This window comes from Toxorhynchites rutilus, chromosome 2, assembly GCF_029784135.1.
Source record: "Toxorhynchites rutilus septentrionalis strain SRP chromosome 2, ASM2978413v1, whole genome shotgun sequence".
Lineage (NCBI taxonomy): Eukaryota > Metazoa > Arthropoda > Insecta > Diptera > Culicidae > Toxorhynchites > Toxorhynchites rutilus.
The window spans coordinates 203,412,531-203,431,999 of NC_073745.1; the positions used below are offsets into that span (position 1 = coordinate 203,412,531).

At 41.4% G+C, this 19,469-nt stretch overlaps 1 protein-coding gene across 1 annotated transcript in view; it reads right to left on the bottom strand.

The window, feature by feature from the left end:
- LOC129769068 (band 7 protein AGAP004871) overlaps positions 1-19,015 on the bottom strand; it is a 300,970-nt gene extending 281,955 nt beyond the window's left edge. Inside the window, exon 1 of the mRNA XM_055771083.1 lies at positions 18,768-19,015. The gene's annotated coding sequence lies outside the window, so the exon portion shown is untranslated. The remainder of the gene's footprint in view (positions 1-18,767) is intronic.
- Between the last annotated feature and the right edge of the window lie 454 nt (positions 19,016-19,469).

Below are 19,469 nucleotides of genomic sequence, written 5' to 3' on the forward strand. Positions count from 1 at the left end.
TTAAGAAAAGACGAAAACAATCCCAAAATTGAAAAGGCGCTAGACAATTCAAAAAAGAGTATAAAATTTAATTTTTTATGAGTTTTGAAGTGACCGTAAGCGAATTAAAATATTAGATTGTCCTGTACGGTTCATGAGTGATTATTGAATTGAACTAGTTGAGGAGACAAAAATACGATTGTGTAAACGACAAAGAGATACTAAACGTAAGAGAATTAAATATTATATTAAATAAGAGACGATTAATGTACTGCCCCTCCTTTGACAGGAATTTTTTAATTTTGTTGTGACAAAATAAACATTTAAAAAAATTGGAATTGGAATCTTCTTCGTTACGATCGTAACATTTTAAAAAATTCGTTTAATTCGTAATCTTAAAAAAAAGTCAAGTATGCCAAGAGGTACGCAACCAGGACGAAGTTGTGGTGCTTGTAATGGTCTAGATAATGATCGAATGGAAAATGGGAATGGGAATGGCAATGGTGACGACTGTGGTCGGTGGTTCCACTTTAGGTGCGTGGGCGTTGATGAAAGCATCGAAGAGGTAGACTGGAGTTGCTCCGCTTGCGACGCGAAAAGATCAACTCAGGGCACGTCTGGCATTATAACAGTACCTGTACAAATAGTGACGAAGGACAATCAACAACAACAGAACGAACAACTAAAACAGCTCCAGAACATGGTAGTTCAGCTGCAAAGTAGATTTGAAAAACAACAACAATCGTATGAAAAATTGTTGGAACGGAAAGATCGCGAGATGCAGAATGCAATGAATGAATTAGAGCGTCAACTCGAGGTACGAATGGAGCAAAGGGAGCAGCAAATTCGAGAGGAGCTGGGTGTTCCAAACACTGTGCTTCCGCCAAATGCAAATTCAACTGCTGTAGGGTTGGAAACCCGTGTTGCAGACGATTCGTGTAAAGCGATCGAGCGATTGGAAAGACAACTTCAGGAAATGATGAGCAAACAGGAATCGGAAACAAGGCGTCTCGAGGAACGGCTAAGAGCGGTAGAAATTGGTAAAAGCGAATCTGTTCAAAGAAGAAACGATGGTTTCAATGCCGAAGCAGATCTATTCCACCCGAAAACATATTCAATCCTTCCGTCAGTAAATTCTTCACACGAGCTTAGCAAAAGTCAACTCGCAGCGCGGCAAGCGGTAACAAAAGAGTTGCCCATATTTGCAGGCAACCCAGAGAAATGGCCGTTATTTATCGCCACATATGAGAGCACTAGTAAGATGTGGGGATTCAGCGACGAGGAAAACATGCTTCGTTTACAGCGTAGCTTGAAGGGGAAAGTCCTTGAAGTAGTGCGGAGTCGCTTATTATATCCCACGGGGCTCGAAGGCGTGATCAATACGTTGCGTATGATGTTTGGTCGTCCGGAGGTGATAGTTCACTCGTTAGTCTGTAGAATTCGAGAAATGACGTCACCGAAAACGAAGAAGCTCGGAACACTAATCGATTTCGACGTTGCAGTTATGTGTGCAACTATTGTAGCCTGTGGATTAAACGAGCACCTATGTAATGTGGCGTTGCTCCAAGAGCTTGTCGAGAGACTACCACCCACTATAAAGCTTGACTGGGCAAAACATCGCCAAACACTGAATGCTGTGACGCTATCAGATTTCAGTAATTGGTTGGGAACACTCGTTGAAGCAGCATGCGTGGTAACAGATCCGTCAGCAATCAGCACTTATATTGGAAGACCTGAAAAACGTAGTCGCAAAGAAGAGATGCACTTCCATTTCGATTCAGGTTCTACTTCAGCTTCAAGTTCAGTAATACCCATGAGAGTCACGTCCAAAACAAATAAAGTGTGCATCATCTGTCAAGGTGGATAGTAGTGTAGTAGTGTCAGCCTTTGCAAGAAATTTCAAGACATGAATGTCGATGCTCGATGGAGAGTGTTGAGAGAGAACAAGCTATGTCGGAAGTTCCCGTATCAAATGAAGAAACTTCAACAGGATTCTGCAACGATCATATAAACAATGAAAATAAAACTATGTTACGATATGTTCCAGTATTGCTTCATGGTCATGGTAAATTCGTCCGCACTTTCGCTTTCTTGGACGATGGTTCGTCGGTAACATTGATGGAGCATAATATTTTAAGCGAATTCTGTCTCGAAGGTGAATCATACCCTCTGTGTCTGGGATGGACAGCCGAGCATCAACGCCAGGAATATAATTCTGTAAAGCTTGGGCTGGGAATCTCTGGAGTGCACGATAGGAAAGTGCATTGGATCTCAAAGGTTCACACTGTCGGAAGTATTGCTTTACCTCGTCAAACTCTTGAGCTGAAAGAATTAGTGCGTCGCTATCCACATTTAAAGGACCCGTCCGCTGACTCGTATTACAATGTTCAACCTAGAATACTCATTGGTATGGGCAACTGTCGTTTGGGTCACGCGTTGGACAGCAAAGAAGGATTGAAAAACGAACCGATCGCCACACGAACTCGTCTTGGGTGGATAGTCTTTGGACCTTGCCCTTCAGTGTTCACCTCGATGCCAAACACTACTGCCCATCATAGCTTTCACGTGTGTCCATGTTGCGAACGAAACGACACAGAGTTGCACAGCACGGTGAAAGCATATTTTTCATTAGACAGTCTCGGTATGGTGCACCCTATGAGACCGCTTCTATCTAAGGACGACGATCGAGCAGAACATTTGCTCAAATCTCTAACATGCATCAAAGATAAAATGTATGAGACAGGATTACTTTGGAGATACGAGAACATTCGATTACCAGACAGTAAGGCGATGACCATGAGACCACTGGTGTGCTTGGAAAAGCGTATGCAGCGAGATCCTGGGTTGGCCGAAACATTAAAGAAGCAGCTTCAGAACTACCAGCAGAGCGGATTCGTCGAAAAGTAGACTGAGAGTCAGCTTGCTGAAGAATTCCTCCGTCCCTGGTCATTATGCACAATGCTACAGTGCGTGCGGCAACCCTCGGTTGAGACAACGATACCTCATATCCATATCCCCAACCTGACCCGTCCCACAAAAATGTTGCCCTTTTAACCTCGAGTAAACCGCGAGTATTCGGTCGAATCCTACTAAACATAGAAATTAGTTGAAACTTTGTATAAACAAACCTTGAATTAGCGGCTCCGCAAAGCTTATGCGATTGAGCCTTACAAATAAATGAACTGGATAAAAAAAAAAAAAAATCCTCCGTGTTTGGTATCTGCCGATATTCCCTGTGGTTAACCCGAACAAGCCGGGTAAGGTGCGTATAGTTTGGGACGCGGCCGCTGAAGTAGCGGGAACTTCACTCAATTCCTATTTACTTACTGGACCGGATCAACTTACCTCTCTTCCATCCGTGCTCCACCGTTTCCGAGAGGCTATTACGTGGCTATTACGGGGTATATACGAGAAATGTTCCATCAAGTGAGGGTAAACAGGATTGACCAACAATGCCAAAGGTTCCTATGGAGGGACGGCAATCAAAATCGTAGCCCCGATGTTTATGCGAAGAAAGTGATGACATTCGGGGCTACGTGTTCGCCAAGTTGTGCGCAGTTTGTGAAAAATCACAATGCGCAGCGCTTTCAGGATCGATTTCCGAGGGCAGCTGAATAGTAAAAGAACATTATGTAGATGATATGCTCTCTAGCGAGGAATCAGAAGAAGATGCGGTAAAACTAGCCAAAGAGGTTCGTTTTGTCCATAAAGAAGGTGGGTTTAAAATTCGCAACTGGCTATCGAACTCGAAGCGAGTGCTGTGGGAGTTGGAGGCTGAACCGGGCGAGAAAAGTTTAAACATGTCGAGTGAGATGGGAACGGAAAAAGTACTTGGGTTGTGGTGGTGCACGAGCTCCGATACGTTTACTTTCAAAGTATCTCCGAGGATTAACGTTGATCTACTTCGAGGTCGCATCACACCTACAAAGAGGCAGATGTTGAGCACATTAATGATGATCTACGATCCACTGGGTTTACTGGCAAACTTCTTGATGTTCCTGAAAGTATTACTCCAAGAGATTTGGCGTAGTGGTGTCAATTGGGATGATTACATCAGGAGTGAACAATTGGAGAAGAGGCGGATATGGTTGCGGGTTTTGCCACTAGTGGAATCTGTCAGTATACCTAGGTGCTATCGAACAAATACAAGTATTAGAGAGCGGAATAACAATTCATGTGTTTGTTGATGCGTCAGAGAATGGATTCGCCGCGGTTGCGTATCTCCGGTTAGAAGAAGACGATGTAGTGGACTGTGCGCTAGTCGGTGCGAAAACATGAGTCGCTCCTTTACGGTTCATATCGATTCCAAAACTCGAGGTTTAGGCAGCGGTAATCGGAGCACGTTTAGCCAGCCACATCATGGAGTCACACAAGCTTCAGCCTCGGCAAAGGTTCTTCTGGTCAGATTCGCGGGATGTCCTTTGTTGGTTGAATTCCAACCACCGTAAATATAGCCAGTTTGTAGCGGTGCGAGTCAGTGAAATATTGGAGTTGACCGAGCCAAATGAATGGAATTGGGTTCCGTCGAAGGTAAACGTAGCCATTGAAACTACTGAAGAAAAGCGTTCACATGTATTTCATCATTTTGCTGATCGTGCACTGTTCCTCTGGGACAACTTCTCTAGTTGGAAGCGTTTGCTTCGCCATGTGGCATTCGTAACACGCTTTCCTGCTAATCTACGTAAGAAAATAGCAAAACAACCACTATGCTTCGGTTCACTGACGCAAGAGGAACTCAAGAGTGCGGAATTATTCATAATAAAGACTGTTCAGGGGGTCGAATTTTCAAGTGAGATAGAGATGTTGAAAAAACCAAATCCTGTGCCCTGGAGGAATGCGTTAACGAAAAGTAGCAAATTGTATGGACTGAGCCCGTTTCTCGATGAATACGGGGTGCTTTTCATCGCCAGTCACCATCCGCTTCAGAAACGGGTCGATTTTGTTGCGATTCAGCAGCGATTCACATGCGTCGATACGGTCAATGATGTTTTTTTGCGTCATCGTGTGTGGCACCCACACATCGAGCTTCTTTGTGAATCCAAGCTTCTTCAAATGGTTAATAACGGTTTGATGACTTATCTCCAGCTCTTGGCCGATGCTACGGCTGCTACTATGTCGGTCTTTGTCGGCTAATTCGGCGATTTTCGACGACAGCAGACGACGGCAGCTTGAGATGCATTCTTGCTTTTGTCATAAAGGGTGTGTCACATCAAATTGCATCACGGAAAAAACGCTGTAGAAATTTAATTTTTAGGAATTATATCTTCAGCTTTCGCTTATAATCAGAGAAGAGTGTATAGATCACGTTGGTCATGCTTCACTGTCAATTTTTCGTAAATTTGGAAAAATGTCGTCGAACGAAAAAGAGCGTCTTGAATTAATCCTGCGCACTCATTTCGAGAATCCGGAGTTGTCACATCGGGACATCGGTAAGATGCTGGGAATCGTCCAATCCACGGTCAGCAGAGTACTAAAACGATACTTCGAAAACCTAACCATCGACCGGAAGGTGAAGAACGGCAAAAATGGATGCTCCGTCAGTGAAAAAGATCACAAGAGCGTAGTTAAGCAGTTTAGACGTGATCCAAGAAGTTCGGTCCGGGATGTCGCCAATAAGCTGAATTTGTCAAGTTCATTCGTCCAGCGGACCAAGCAGCGGGAGGGCCTGCGTACATACAAGGTTCAGAAGGCTCCTAACCGCGACGAAAGGCAAAACATGGTGGGGAAGACGCGAGCCCGAAAGCTGTACACCAAAATGCTGACGAAGCCGCATTGCCTGGTAATAGACGACGAAACCTACGTCAAAGCGGACTTTCGTCAGCTGCCGGGCCTGTTGTTCTTCTCCGCAGAGGACAAATTCAGCGTTCCGGAGGAGATTCGCAAGCAGAAACTATCCAGGTTTGCCAAAAAGTACATGGTGTGGCAAGCGATCTGCTCTTGCGGAAAGCGGAGCGCCCCCTTCGTGATGACCGGCACGGTAAACGGGCAGGTTTACCTTAAGGAGTGCCTACAGAAGCGCTTACTACCACTATTGAAGCAGCGCGAGGGCTCGACCATCTTCTGGCCGGATCTCGCTTCGTGCCACTATTCAAAGGACGTGTTGGAGTGGTACGAAGCCAACGGGGTCACCTTCGTGCCAAAGGAAATGAACCCGCCCAACGCGCCGGAGCTTCGCCCAATAGAGAAATATTGGGCGATTATGAAGCAGGCCCTCCGGAAGAACCCAAAAGTTGTCAAATCGGAGGCGGACTTCAAGAGAAAATGGATTTCTGTTCAAAAAAAAAACCTACAACCTGACGTTGTACAGAACCTTATGGACGGGGTAAGGAGGAAGGTGCGAGCATACGGGCTTGGGCTCGAAGTATGAATAAAAAGAAAATGCCAAAAGTTGTTTAATAGTTTTTATTTTACTGTCTAAAATTTTCAAAAGGATCGGTCTACTGGGCAAATTTCTACAGCGTTTTTTCCGTGATGCAATTTGATGTGACACACCCTTTAGTAGTACTGTAAAATATGTCGGATTTTCTCTTTATTTTGCTCCATATTTGCGACACTATAACTCACGAACGACTTAACCAAACAAAACACTGTAAAGGACTATATTATAGCGCGCAAAAATACCTTTCCAACAAGCTATAGTATGACTCGATACAATGAATACAACTAGAACTACGCGCTTACAACGACACCTCACGGAAATACCGCAGGACTTTTTTGACAGCCTAATATATATATATATATATATATATATATATATATATATATATATATAAATTGAGTGATGTTTGTCTGTCTTTCTGTCTTTCTCTCTGTCTGATTCTTATGGACTCGGAAACTACTGAACCGATCAACATTAAAATTAGTATGTAGGGGTTCTTGGGGTCGGGGAAGCTTCTTATGATAGTTCGAGACCCTCCCCCCTCTTTAAGGGAGTGGGGGGCTGCCATACAAATGAAACACAAATTTCTGCATTACTCGAGAATTAATCAAGCATATGGAACCAAATTTGGCATGTGGAGGTTTTAGGGTGCAGTGAATGGTTAGATATTCCTCTATCTTCTCGGAGGGGGGGGGGAGGTGCTGCCATACAAATGAAACACAAATTTCTACATTACTTGTGAAAGTTTTTGAATATGAGAAATGTTTCTATGATGGTATGACAACCCTCCCTTCTCTGAAATGGAGAGGAGTTCCCGTAAAAATAAAACACATATTTCAACCTAACATGACAATGTAATTTTTTTTTAATGTGATGAAAAGGACCCGTATATCTTCTTCTATCTATGTAAATAAAAATGAATCACCGAATGTGTTGATGAGAGCAAAACTCGAGAAAGGAATTGTCCGACTTAGGGCTGTCTTTATTCTATCATATTGACTGTATCAAACATTTATTCCATGTAACTAAGAAACACGTCATTTGCATATGGTTGAAAAATCTTGAACGAGGATTATGTTTAAATTTATGTTAATTTTAAAAGGTAGATTATAAAATCAATCAATAAACAGTTCTGCGATTGGACCTTTGAACGTGCGCTTAGTAAAAAAAACGTGAATGTGATAACGGTAAATAAATTTTGGGCGGGACGAAGTTTGCCGGGTCAGCTAGTGTGCTTATAAAATCACACGAGATTTCGAAGGGGCACACGGTTCACCGTTATTCGCTGTTGACTACAAAGAATAAATTAGCTAGTAACCACCGCCTTTCTCATTGGAATTGATAATTGTTGTAAGCTGGACAATGTTCTAGATATTGTTGAATGAAATGGAAACGAACTCAGTGCCACCAAAACAAGTCTTATTATATCGCTCGTGTTTATTTCCAAATTCAGTGGTTCTCAGATTTTCTTGAATATTGATAGTTTTAATATAAAATTTTTAGGTGTACCTGCAAGTTGCTTCGATTTTACAATAGATAGCGTAACTTAATTATTATTATAGTGAATCAAATTTCCATGCATTCGTTGGAAAGCTACTGTCATTGCGCGTCTTTTCTCAGTATATGTCAAAAAGTTGAAGCGTAATCAACATAGTGTTTTGCCACTTCGAACATGTCGAATTTCGTACCAACGAGGTTGTTTTTGCGGGGAGTGTTACTTCATTACTTCAATATGAAGAAAAAATCTACGGAAAGTCCTCGCATTTTGGTGGAAGTTTATGATGACCATACTCCAACTGAGCGAACGTGTCAGACGTAGTTTGCACGGTTTAAAATTGGTAATTTTGACCTGGAAGACGAAGAACGGGTTTTTTTTTGCATCGAATCATTACTGGCGATGAAAAGTGGGTCCATTATGACAAAAGTGGGTCCAGTGCATGGCCGGGGTATCCAAATGTTGCCCGACGTTTAAAATTTACCTTCAGGTCAGCTCGATTGATGATTGTCGCTTCCTTCAACGACAGATGGATGCTTTTGCCGATTGGTGTATTCCTAACCGAATGGAGGTGAAGCCCGCTAAATGTTCTGTCACCTCGTTTTCGCGCACGAGACAGACCATATTGCACAACTATGTCTAGTTCGGCACGGAAATTGAGCGTGTCAACGAAGGACCTGGGTGTCATTTTAGACATGTAACTCTCTTTCAAACAGCACATCACATTCATGGTCAATAAAGCATCCAGAACTCTGGGGTTCATCTTGAGGATTGCTAAAAATTTTACCGACATTCACTGTCCGAAGTCTCTCTACTGCTCCCTCACACGCTCCATCTTAGAGTATGGTGCAGCACACTTCAACAACGGTATCGAAAGGATCGAACCAGTTCAATGAAGGTTTATAAGATACGCTCTGCGAGATTGCCGTGAACTCACCCCCTCCGATTACAGAATTTCCGGAGATCAGCTTGGAACCTTTATCGGTTCGTAGAGACACAGCCAGAGCTTTGATAATAGTCGACGCATCGACGCATCGACGCGATTGCCCCTTTTTCTCCTGGAAAAAATAAATTTCAATGTTCGACCCCGCGTTCTCTGAAATAACTCGATGTCACTATTGCCCGCACAACGTACAAACTACGACATGTTCGGTGGATTAAGTAGTCTGCAAAGAATTTTCAACAGGGTAACCAGGCTGTTCGATTACCATTTATCCCCAACGTTGCTTCGTCGGTGATTTAGCTCTTTTTTTCACAGAACGAACTGTCACATGATCATTGTTTTTTATGTGTATTTCCAATATGTGATGACTGTAATTTTATGTAATTAATTGTAATACAATGTCATTTGATTCATGTTTAGATTTAAATTTAGATTTAGATTTTTATATACTTTTAAGTACATCATTGGGGCCCTTACAGCTCGTTGATGAATTGACAAATAAATAAAAAAAAAACATCGACGACCGCGCGGAATATTCACGGCCAGAAGGTTATGTTGTCTGTTTGATGGGACCAGCTGGGTGTGGTGTGCTATGAGCTGCTAAAACCGAATGAAACCATTACGGTAAAGTGACCAGATGGTCAGAGGTCTAACGCGGGACACAAAAAACAAAACGTTACGTATATACGTTGTGTGAACATAAACCATAGTTTAGCGAGTCTAAACTGATCAGTATTATTTCTTTATGAGTACCGGCACTCAGTTGTGATTTTTCGGTGGTTTAGATTTTGTTTACGCTCGAAAATCACTCGCTCTATCAGAGCATTTACGCCTGGCAAGCACGATTTAAATTCTACAATTTTCTGCAAATTACCGAATGGAATGCTCGAAAATTCCAAATCATTTTTCATCGACACAAAAAAATGGACTAATTTCGGATGGCGATGAAAGATATTTTATAGGAACAAATTTTCTTTAAATCTTACGTTTATTAAGTCTACAACAAAAATGATTGAAGGCTGTTGATTCGCAGCAGCAGCACTGTCAAGCAACGTGATGATTTTTCCATACTGCAAGCTCCACCCCACGGTGAAGGAGTTGGATATCCTGAGGCACTTTGTGTCCACCAGATATAGCCGATCTGGTATTTACAATATCATCTCTTTGCCGCTCCTTAAGCCGGGAGATCGAAGCAACCGGCCAAACGGTGGAGAAGAATCTGGCCAAAATGGGCATTTTTATGCGGAAGCGTCAGACGAGACCGGCCGTATCTGAGCAGCAGGCAATCACCCAGAAGGAGTAGCTTGAGGTGCTGGCGAAAGAAGTGAAAAACTTCTTTTCGTACTCATAATGAAAGACGAGACGTACTTAATGCTAGAATTCAACGAATGGCAGGGGACCGGATACTTTACGTTTCCCAGGTAAGCGATGACGTCGAATATATCATTCACATCAAGTTCTCGAAGAAGGCCCTTCTCTGACAGACGTGAAGGGAATGTCCAAGCCGCTCTTCTTTCGAGTCATATGGTTAACGGGGAGATATATAATACGAAGTGCTTGCCGAACCTGGGATCAGCCCATTATGCCAAATGCTCACTGGAGGATGGATCGGCTGGAGATAAACATTGTCGCGAAGAGCACCAGCATTCTCAACATTCCCCAGCTGCGCCCGATAGAAAACTTTAGAGCGAATGGCCAAAATAGAGAAACAGGCGACCACCAAAGCCACGAAAAGGTAAAATAACACGCCGATATACATCTATTCATCGGCCATGGTTCAGGTTCCGGCCAACTTCCGTAAGACCGGCCAGTGCTTCATTTACGATACTTCATAAAACAACTCTGCCTCTTCCTGTGGAGTATACACTAGTTCTTCCGGCTTATTTAAAACGTTAAGCCCTGAGCGAGCTAGGGGACTAAAGATGAACTTTTCGTCTGGCTCACGTTGGTCCCTGCGGATAAATAGGGGACTTTTAGAAAATAATTTTCCAATTTTGTTGCTATCGCTTCCAGTTGACACTATCTAAACAAAAAGCCTAATGTCGGTGCGATGATGCATTAGAAGCGCTCTTGAGCAGTCTGCCAAATAAAAGATTTTTTTTGAGGTTCATCCATTTAAGAAAATCAACATGATCAAATTGTGATATTGAAATATATTGATATCGCGGGACATTTTCGTTTCTTTTGCCAAATGCGGGACGTTTCGCGGGACGGAATCTAACGCGGGACATTTTGTTGAAATGCGGGACTGTCCCGCGTAACGCGGGACGTCTGGTCAGTTTACATTACGGGGGACCTCTACCGACGACAATTGATGCGTTTGAGCCGTGCACTGAAGGAAAAACGGCCACAGTACGAGCAAAGACACGATAAAGTTATTTTGCAGCACGACAATGCTCGGCCGCATGTCGCGAATCTGGTCAAAACATACTTGGAAACGCTGAAATGGGAGGTCCTATCCCATCCGCCGTATTCTCCAGACATTGATCCGTCAGATTACTAACTTTTTCGATGCAACATGGCCTGGTTGACCAGCACTTCTCCAATTTTGATGAACTCAAAAATTGGATCGATTCGTGGTTAGCCGACTATTTTCTCAAACAGATCCGTGAATTGCTAGAAAGATGGAAAAAAGTTGTGACTAGCGATGGGCAATTCTTTGAATATTAAATTTGTCACCATTTTTGTGGAATAAAGCATTAATTTTTGAACTTTAGAACTACGCAATCTTTTTTTTTTATTTGTTGGTTTATTATTTCGGATATTATTTGCGAATACAGCGAAATTTCATAAATAACTCTTTAGTAAAAAGTTTCACTGAGAAGGTTTAACGGTTTGCGTGGTTCTGTAGAATCATTTCGAGAAGCAACGATTGTTTCTTGCCTTTGCGAGAACAATACACTAGTGCTGGAAGAGTAAAGTTTTCCAAGGCTAGAGACGAATGAGCTGAAAAAGTTTAAAGTCTCTATAATTCAAAACCTGTCCCCCGTGCATCGCCATTCAACAAGCATCGAACACGCGTCTAACAGATGCACACAGTTGCAACGATAAAAATGAAACATCACGAGAATGAGCGTTTATGAAAAATTGTTTCTCGACTCTCGGTCAAAACCGTTAACAAAGCTAGGAGCTTGTTGCGCATCAGAACAAAGTCGATGCGCACGAGAGCAATTGTGAAAACATAAAACAGAAAACTAGCAGAATAAGCGACCTTTGTTGTTTCGGGCACATAAAGATTCTGAGAATCTTCCACAGAGGAGATGTGTGCTGTGCCGATATCCTCATTCCCACACTAGACCGTATGTTGCCAATAAAACTCCAATCCATTCATTCTTCCATTTCCATGTCATAAACCACCCAATGTGACACACTCTCCTTCCCCGAATCCATACTCATTATTTGTAACGTGAGAAGTCCCAAGCGCCCCTAGCGCTAAGCGACATGACTCACTAACCCACATCTGTTTACCATTCACACAAAGTGCAATGCTCAGCTCTCCGCATCGCATTGCGACCTGACCCACATCTGTTCACTATTAACGAATGGCACATAACATAGCGTAACTATAGCTATCTCCCTTTTGGAAGTATTGAACTATTCATTATATACACTAGGCTAAGAACTTTCTTGCAAACAAAACGACGGAAATAAAAGGAGTCTAGTAAAAACCTTAAACGCGTTGAGTCTGGTGTTGTCCGAAACCCTCTCTGCCCAATTCGATTCACCAAACAGGATATGGCGACCGTGACAGGACTCTAAGTCTTCGGGAAAAGACTTAGTACCACGATAAAAACCTGCGTATAAAGTATTAAGCAAAAAGTGCAAAATTTTGCGACGTGGCAGTGATGGTACTCGATTCGAAAAATACGAATCAGAACGGCGACCCGCAGGTCACCGTCATACAAAACCAGGAGCAACACAGCCTGGACCACGAGGCCCACAGTCTAAAACTGTGGCTAATCCTGACATTAGTGGTGATCCAATTGGCGATCACCCTGTACAAAGCGTATAAAAAACGCGAGAAAAGAATTGCCCTGAGCGCGGCCCGTTCAGTAGCAGCAATGAACACGGTGTAAGTGATTAAAGTGCGTCTCGATGAAAAACGTTTACGAACAGCACTAAGCAGTGCAGCGTAGCCGAAAATAATGAGTGCTACCAATTGCCGAATGGCGATAAACTTGATAAACTAGTGTGGGAATGAGGATATCGGCACAGCACAGATGCAATGCTTATACGCTAGCGACAGCTTATTTACTATACAAGGGTAGAGTTTACTTCGCAAATATTCTCTTTTCGCTATCCCAGCTCTTTCGTTATTGGCAGCTCTGTTCGGGAAAGCACACAAATCGGCAGAACAAATGTATGGGGAAATGAGAATGCTTCAGATTTTCATCAATTTAAACCTTATACAGACTATGGGATTGTAATGTATAGTATATCAAATAAATCTTAGAGAACTTACGATTCGATTGTTATGTAAATCGTTAAAATCCGTTCGCAGTAATAATAGTTATTAACGTTATCTCTATTCCATAAAAACGTGATCTATTTTCTGATTTGGCACCCTTAATGTAAGACGTAGTTCAACGTCAAAAAACGAAGAAACTTGCCGGAAAAGAAACTGACGGGAAAAGAGTTTCCCTCGATGACTTTTCGTCCAATACCCATTCTTTCTCCTCTTCCCCTCCCTACAGGTCGCCCTCAAACTGCCTCTTCCCACCTACGCTAACTCCTTCACCTCATTCTTCTTCAACTGAGGACCTTTACAACATGCAAGAACTTGAAATCCTGTTTTTTGAACTAAATCGACAGACTAAATGCTGTCGCAACCAACAGGAACAAGTGCAAGTCATGTTACATTTTTATTACAATTGGTCATCTCTAAGGCTAATTAATTGGAATGCCTGCTCGCTGAAGAGTAAGGTCATCGAGTTCACTGACTTCTTGGTGACAAACAGCATCGACGTAGCAATGGTTACCGAGACGCATCTTAAACCAAATATTAACCTTCGTCTATTGAGAATGGATCGTACTGGTTTCGGTGGAGGAGGTTGTGTGGCACCATAAGCTATAATAATAACTTTGCCGATATCTCCTATTATGCCTCACAGTAATATCCCACCTTGTATGCATATACTTGATGCACATACACACGCACGGTCATGGGTCATTTGACCCGTGCAAACATTTATATGATACTAGCTGACCCGGCAAACTTCGTCCCGCCAAAAATTTGTTTTTTGTTATCAATACCTTCAAACATTCACGTTTTCTTACTATGAGCATGTTCATGGGTCCAATCGCAGAACTGTTCATTGATTTCAACCACTTGCAAATAACATGTTTCTCTGTTACATAAAATAAATGTTTTATACAGAAAATATGATGGAAAAAAGACAGCCCTAAATCGGACAATTCTTTCCTCGAATTCTGCTCTTATCAACACATTCGGCGATACTTTTTTATTGGTATAGATAGAAGAAGATATAGGAATGCGTTTCATCACATCAAAATCCATTTCCAGTTTCGAACAAAGATCCATTGCGGTAGCGCAAACATCAAATGGACTAACATCACTTGTCACTATGTAATTGTAGAACATATGGGAATTTAATGTTCCGAATTCTCTCTTTTTCCTTCAGAGCTTCCCGAAAATTTTCAATTGTTTGGTTGAAATATGTGTAATATTTTTATGGGACCCCCTCTCCATTCCAAAGAAGGGAGGGGTGTCATACCATCATAGAAATATTTCTCATACCCAAAAACACTCATGACAGATCCCCCCTCCCCCTCTGAAAGGTGGGAGTAGTGTTGAACCACTTTAGAAATGTTTCTTGCCCCCTAAAACCTCCACATTCTAAATTTGGTTCAGTTTGCTTGATTAGTTCTTGAATTATGCAGAAATGTATGCATCATTTGTATGGCAGTCCCCCCCTCAGAGAGAGGGGAGGAGTGTCTATTCACCATGGAAACGTTTCGTGTACCCTAATACATTCGCATGACAAATTTGGCTTCATTTGCTTAATTAGTTTTCGAATTATGCAGAAATTTGTTTTCATTTGTATGGCAGCTCCCCTTTAGAGAGGGGGTGGAGTGTCTAACCACCATAGAAACATTTATTGCACCCTAAAACCTCAATATGCCTAATTTGGTTTCATTTGCTTGATTAATTCTCGAGTAATACAGAAGTTTGAGTTTCATTTGTATATCAGCCCCCCTAATAGTGGGGAGAATAGTATCTGACCACTGTAAAAACATTTATTGCACCCTAAAACCTTCACATGCCAAATTTGGTTTCATTTGCTTGATAAATTCTCGAGTAATGCAGAAATTTGTGTTTCATTTGTATGGCATAACAGTAACCATTCCAAGCTACAGTGCTATTTCGCGTATCAAAAATTGTAATTTCAATATTTTGCTAATAATTGTTATCCCAAAGTGTCGAAATACACAGGAAAAATATTTTCACGTTTCTCAACAAAAACTATATAAATCGAGTCATTGTTCACTAACTATTTATAAAGGGTCACTTGACCCGCTGTTGTAGAAATAGGTATACATGAAACATCGGTAGGTTTAGTATTAAAAATGATATCATCAAGCTAACACGAAGACAGTCGAAATACGTCATCAGCGGAGACATCAATGCTCGTCGTCTGTCCTGGGGAAACCAAAAGAGGAATCAAAATGGAATGACTCTAAATGATGATCTACAGTATGGGCGCTACTACAGTCCGGCCACCCCCACTCGCATTTCTCGGTCTGGAGTAGAGATGGACGAACGCTCACGAGCCGCTCATTTGAGCCGGTACATCAGAAACAGCCTACGATCCACGGTTCTTTAAAAATGAGTCGCGGCTCTCCAATGAACGGCTCTTATATGTACGGCTCTTGAATGAACCACGGTTCAAAAAAGACCCACGGTTATTTTATGAGCCGTGGCTCTTTTTGAACCACGGTTCATTTAAGAGCCGTTCATTTGAGAACCACGGTTCAAAAAAGAATTGCGGTTCATAAAAGAATCGTGTTTCTTTTCAGAGCCGGCTTATTGATAAAGAACCGTGAATCGTACGCTCGTTCTTACGAACCGTGGCTTACGGCAGTGCGGAAGAAATATATGTTTCCCATGCTACTTTTCAAGCGGTTTCATTTAACTGTTTTTATGTTTGTAAATTTTGGCGGATTACATATTTTCTCGAAGCCCCATAAATATGGATAAAATGTAAATCCAAAATGGCCGCCACCCCAAAATGACGAAATATGTATTTTTTCCAAAACCCCCTCAATATGGGTATCTAATGGAAGTACTTGACTAGTAGGACACAGTTATTTATGTAAAATGGAAATACAAAATGGCGGCCGTTATAAAATGACAGACTGCATATTTTGCCAAAACCTCATCAATATGGGTATCAAATGAAAGGACTTGACTAGTAGAACACAATTATTTATGAAATGTGTAAATCCAAAATGGCGACCGTTACTAAATGGCAGACTACATTTCTTCTGAAAACCCCATCATATGGGTATCAGATGAACGGGCTTGACTAGTAAATCACAGTTATTTATAATAAATCCAACCCGCGCATGGATATCGAATGAAATTATTCGACTAATATAATATAGTTAATCATGAAAACATTCCATTCAAAATATTTTAAAAACGTTTGGGATATAAAACGGGAAGAAAACTGTGTCGTTATCGAAAACTGCTATATTCTCTCGACTGATAATTCGACATGATCAACATTATATGGAAATCATAAAAAAGCTCTGTATGAATTGATTTCGGAGCTGGTGAAGCGATCTACAAATCTTGAGTCAGACGAATTAGTATCCTAACAAATACTGCTAGATCCTCGCTTCAAGCAGCAACGTTTTAGGGATAACAGAAAGTACAACTATGCACACCAGTCGTTGATAAAGATGCTAAAAATGACATCCATAGAATACACACCAACGAAACTACCACAAATCGTTGGTGATGAAGCGCTGTCATCTGTATGGGAGGAGTTTGATGCATTGGTTGGCAATCTTCGATCCTCACATGATCCAAAAGCTGCTGCAACATCTATTGTAGATAAACATTCGGCGGAACCACATTTGCTGAGACTAGGCACTCTTCGTTTTGGTGGAATGAAAGGAAATCTATCTCTCCGCGGCTCTATCTTTTTTTTTGAAAATATTATGTATTCCAGCGACTCTAGTACCATGTGAGCGAGTTTTTCCGAATGCAAGACAAGTTTGCAGGGAAAGATGTAGTAGACTTTCATCAGATAACATTGAAAAGATAATGTTTATTAATAAAAAAATAAAGAAGATCATTGTGATGGAAATATATCAGAGAAAACCTTCAGTAAAGTAATATTTTTACTTTTCTCTGCACTGATTATTGTTTTAAACCTTATTCTTTTACGTCTTCGCTTCTTTACATATCCGAATAAACCAGTTCTTGAAAAGAGCCGTCGAGCCGCTCAAATTCATTGAGTGCACGACTCTGAGCCGCTCATCTCTAGTGTGAATCGTGCAACTGAGTGAATAAAACATTGAGTTCTATTTTAAACAATGGAGAATCCGTATATAGCTTTGTGTTCACATTTTTGAGATCATTAAGTGACAACAGTATTCGAAAATCTATTCAAACAGGGTGATACTGAAGAAGCAGTAATTTGTTGTTTGTTGTTGTTTGCATGTTGTTTGAATAATTGCATAAGTGTCTCAAGCGACAATATATTTTTTTTAAATAAAAAATATCACATTAAAATATATTCTTAAGTTAATACATATACAGTAAACATTCACTAACTGAGCGAAAAGGGAAGACCAGTTATCGACATTCGCGTTTCAACTGGTCCGGCATGTTAAACGTGAAATAAAATCGAGGGGAACTTCAATGATTCGCGTTGATCATGGAATTGGATAAACAAGAGGATTCCAATTGAAGTTTCGCATTGAGTGCGACAACAGGTATGAAATATAATTTAAGGAAATAATTTTTCTGTAATTTAATCAATGTTTTTGTCATGCGAAAATAATGTCAATTTTCATAACATTTCAAATTACCCCTCACAGCAAATCTTCCATTTCAATATGGTGTCGGTGTTTACGAAATTCTGCTTTTCGACTGGTCCAAGAACCAGTTCACGTTCGCCCAGTTAAAAAGCAAACCAGTTAAACCAGGACCAGTTAGCGAACGATAGTTAACGAAAAAAATTTAAAAAAAATTAATTTTTCATAATCTTGCATGTATTACTGCTTCATCAAGGAAAAATAATTCCGACCAGTACGATACCCATGCCCAAATCTAATACGACCGCAAAGGGTTAGTACTCTTTCTTCCTTATTCCATTTTAAAACTGATATTTATTTTTAATTGTTTAGTAGAAGAATATGATTGTATTCAATTACGTGTACTAAGCTTGTAATCCGATTTGCCCTACATGTTGAAAAAAAACAAATCTTAAGTGCATCTACCAAATTTGAAAGGAAATAAATTTATAGCACTTCTGAATAGCCTCTAAACAAAAACATCACTATATATTTCTATAAAACTGAAATTGTTTTTTAACAACCGAATACTCAATGCTAAGGTCCAATGTGCTGACTTGTAAAGCTAAATTCATACACTGCCTACAACGCTCAACATCGACAAAGTCCCACATATTCTGATCTCATCACAGGAATACATGAAGATACTCATAACGATAGGTCAAGGAATCTGCAACTGATACTGTCACCACACACTAAATCAGAGCGAACTCCAATTTTCCAGGCGAACAAAAAGCTTACAATCAACAAGTAGTTGGATCGACACGCCAATCACTTTGTTACATCCTACGAAATGCCTTCTTTTACCACGAACACGTGTTTACATTTAATGGGTCACACTTGTAACAGCTTCACACTTATCACGAACGAACAAATGAAAATACCGCAGCACCCACATGGGCTAGCACGATGTCCTGACTCACCTTCACCGTAACTGAGATGAGTTCAAAAAGTCTGTTTGATTCTAACACTGTCACCAGACGACGGAGGTTGCTGAAAATCCCGAATGAAGGAAACAGTGCGGATAACCAACGTAAACAAAATTGGTATGCCAAAATGTCTTTTGCCGAGCAAATTTCTGTCCTCACCCAAAGGGCCGGACACGGATGGACGGATAACGGCGACGACGACACAATCGAGAAGATTTACCGCCCTGTGTGAACGGAAGCGGCCCAAAATTGCTACTGAGACAGCCTTTCAATTTTCCGAGTGCTGCTGCAGTCAATCGAAATGATGTGTACGGAAGGTGCAACCGCGGGCTCCGCCACCGCCCCGCCGCTGGTGCCCCACGTTGACCCGGGATCATCTTCCACCTAGGCCGTGAAAAATCGGCCAGCGGCACTGTGTGAGAAAAGCTGTTCAGTCACAAAGTTACTGCTGTGCATTCGACTTTTCTGCACTGAAAAACATCACATAGCGTATTTCTTCAGAAATTTTACTCATTTTGAAATCAACATCATAACTTTTGACACGTTTCACCAAATTTCGTTTACAAAAAAAGGTGAACCTAAATGCCATTCTTTAGGCACGCGTCCTTTTGTCGAATTATTAATTTCCTGCACTGTGACTCGGTAGGCCTATGGGCTAAAACATTCTGTATGCCTCATGACATGACGACACAAAGA